Below are 3839 nucleotides of genomic sequence, written 5' to 3'. Positions count from 1 at the left end.
TTGCATATAGGCTGCACACTCATTATCAAGCGAGGCTCTGGGCTGCAACGGGACCCTGCCTTTCCGAGACATCCCCTCCACCTTGTTCTCTCCTGCAGTTCCCTCTTGAGATCTAGATGTGATTTATTGCTGCTGTGATTTCAGTCTGCCTCCCCGTTCTAGAGAGCTCAAACAGTAACAGAGAAGCAGGCGAGCAGGGCTGCCATGCACAGGGTTACACAGGGAGAGCGACTGCAGCGCTGAGAGCGGAGCTGCGGCCACACAAGAAAGGGAACTGAGAAGGGGACACGGCCATCGCCTCAGAGACTGCGGGGCAGCGTGTCAGTGAGACTTCTCAAAGAAGATTTGAGATGCTCTTTACAGTAGGAAGATGCTGGAGACGAGAAAAGCTGTTTCCTATGCATTGGCACCAGTGAAATGAACAGGCTGAAATGTCAGGGTAAGGTACATTCCCTGTGGTATCGAAGAGGAGCAGCCCCAGCAAGAAGATGGGGAGAAAAGCCCTGTCTAGGGTGGAAGACTGCTTACATCCTGCTTTGATGATGATTTGAGAGTCCAAACACTAATTGCAAGTAAGACTCTGTTAAACTTGGATGAGAATGGTTTGGTTGGACTGTGCAGTCAGCGTCCAGCTAGAGGATGAGCAACTAGAGTATCAGTAAATCCTCTACCACACCTATTCCCAGAGGGCTCTTTTCTACCGCTTTTGGATCTGTTCTTATCGTAGCACAGGAGGTGTGAAGATGGCCTAGTCCATTCCTTCTACACACACCAAGGCAGAAAGTGGCCCTGACACAGTCTAGAACAAAAGTATCTCAATTTTTGCCCAAGGAGCAACAGTGCAGAAGAGGATTCTGATTTAGGCATTAGATCAAGTCTTTTTTTCATTGGTACAAGGCAGAACAGTTCAGGAACTGCTTCAAAACTTGTCTCCCCATCAAATCCAAGAGCTCTGTAGGGGTGAAGCAGCCAACAGATGAGTGCCATTTGTAAGTTACTTAAGACTGTTCCCTTTGCTCACCACTGCAGACAGGAGAGAAGAACCACATCCTGGTTTGCTCTGCCCTGCTACACACCTAGCAGAAACACTTAAATTCTTGAAAGTACATGAAAATCTTAATGGTGCCATGGACAAGAGTCTAAGAGGCTACAAGATTCCTTAGGAAAGCAGCACTGTTGGTGTCAAGCGACAGGACAACATGCATGTTTCATGTCAGAATAGGAGGTCCTTTACAGTAGTCAGTCATGCTCTGTTTCCTATGGTTCCTTTCATACCACAGAGACAAGATGGGAACAGTTAGAAACCAGCCACAGAGAGTCTCTAGGTTGACTCTTCTCAGCTTTGTTTATTTAGAGATCAATGCATTTTCAGCCTGTCTCACACAAGGCATAGGGTGCAGAGTCCTCATTTAATATATACACAGGTACAAGAGCTAGCAGTTTGGCACTCTCAGAGCTACGGGGAAATGCCCTTTAAGCAGCAGTCAAGCTGGTTATAGGAAAGTGTTAAAAAGCTATTTTACATGTTTGACTGGGAACATTTCCCAGAACTTGGATAGCAACCCTAAGCCACAGCACTCTTCCGTGCTGCTCTGAGCACGTGTCCTCCTATGAGCCCCTAAAAGGGAGCAGATAGTGTTCTTCACTATCAAAGAACATAGTATTTATACGCTAGAAATACTGTACCTTTTGAACTGGCTCCAGAGAGCCACACTAGAAGCCAGGCCCAGGAAAATAATCCTTAAATCACAGTATATCGATTGTCTCTAAAAATAGGGAATGAAGTTAACACGGTGGACATTCTGATGAGACAGAACAGTACAGCAGTCCACTTCTGCATCAGCAAATCCCTCTCCTAGGAACATCTGAACAATGAGAAAATAATGGAAAGACTTCAGTCAGTCAGGACAAAACCAATCATCAGGAGAGCTCTATAGTTTGCTGTGTGCCCCCACATTGAAGCAGTGTAGTCCAAGATCAAAGAGAACTCTGCCCCTACAAAGATTTTAGATCATCCTGCAGTTAAGGGTAGTAAGGAAAGTGAACAACCTAGAATTTTGAGGTAACGTGGAACTCTGTTTCCCCAGAAAGCCCAGCTGGAATATCTGCTCACCCCTGACCTGGAACTGCCTTAATATTCAGTCAAGTTACTCCAGCTTCTGGCAATTTTTAGAGTAAGAGGTGACTCTCAAAGCCACCTAATGAAGCGATGTGTACACTGGGTATCTGGCAGATGAATACAACACCCACTGCATTTGGGATGGAGACAGACAAGTAGCAGGCTCATGCTGAAGTTGAGGAATGCTGGAGGCAGTTTCTCATGTAGTACAGCAGGGGACTGGGGAACAGGTACCTGCAGTTTCTCTCACATTGTTGCTACTGTTCAGAAGGCAGGACAAACTGCCCAAAAGAAAGGGAAACCCACTTTTTGCAGGCCTCTTGGGCATCCTGAGCAACAAGCACACCCAGCTGCTTGAAACAGTGGGAGCTTGTGCCTAACCATGTCATTAAATAAGGGCCAGAGATGGACACTGCAGTCACTAAGATATGGTAGAGTGGTTACAGGCTTCTGACAGCTGAAGCAGTATTGGCAGTTCTTCCCTTCCAGGGAGCAGCTGCTGGGCCCCAGGGGCTGATCTGAGCCAAGGGTGTGTGTTGCCAGCACTACACATCACCTGGGCACCACCTTCCCAACTCACCCACTGGGATCCAGGCACCAATCCCAAGCTGTTTACACCTTGTGCAACTTTGAGGGCAGACACTGAGCAGGTATTAACAAAAAACCTCACCTCTCTGCACCACTTTGCACACAAAGTCCTATAGGGGGAACAAATTAATACTGACAACCAACCGAAGCACATCTGCTTCCTCATGAACACCAACATCATCATGAAGCATCAGAGGCCTGAAGTCTCTCTAAGCCTGCACACCTCAACACTGATCAAGAGCACCAAGGCAGGGAACATTATGGCAACTCTCACTGTTTACACTGTGCACAACCACCAGAGAGGGCAGACCTTCCTTCCTTCTAAATACAGACAGGTGCTGGTCAACAGAAGCTTCAGAAAAACTGCTTGCCTGTACACACGTTTAAGTTCTTTTACTGTAACTTATATTTAAAGGTATCTCTATGTTTTGGAACAGGGAAGGGACTTGAGATGGAGAAGCAGGGAAAACAAGTTCAAGAAGCAGAGTCATCTCTCTGCATCCAAGAAGCTGGTGGCACAAATAACAACCCTGGCTAATGATCTCCTATTTCAAGCACGGTTGGCTACCCACTGGCTTCAAAAGAGCAGACTACTGTTAATGATATAAAATACAGCAACCATTTAAGATGCAGCAAAGCAAAAGCTACAGAGTTGGGATTTATGATCATGAATGATGCCAGAAGCTACACAGCTGTGTTAAAAACTGTGAAAAGGCTGTTAAATGGCAGGAGTAAGCCATGTGCTGCTCCTGGAAAGCCTTTTCCCTCCAACACCCCTCCATCATGCCGCTGGTGTGATGAGTTTGCAAAGGTGAGGAGAAGGGGATTTGCCTAGGGGTGAAGCCCCACAGGCTGGTCACAGAACACTGGGACAGTCTGATCTGGTGTCACAGATCCCATGTTCCTAGCCTGACAATGAGCTTCCATCAGCAAGCAGACATTCAGGTCCTTCAACAGAAGTTAATCCCCTTCTACCTTCCTAATTTGTAGGGGTGAAAGAAGTCCAGCAGAGTCAAGCTGGAAAGCACAGACAGGGATGAAAACAACTGGTTTGCATACTGATCTTTGAATAATGACCCCCCCACCCTCACAGCTCACTCTTCCCCAAATAAAGACACATTGTTCAATGGCA

This window comes from Heliangelus exortis, chromosome 12 (genome assembly GCF_036169615.1).
Source record: "Heliangelus exortis chromosome 12, bHelExo1.hap1, whole genome shotgun sequence".
NCBI classification, from domain to species: Eukaryota; Metazoa; Chordata; class Aves; order Apodiformes; family Trochilidae; genus Heliangelus; species Heliangelus exortis.
The sequence above is the reverse complement of the archived record's forward strand: the minus strand, read 5'-3'. Positions refer to the sequence as shown.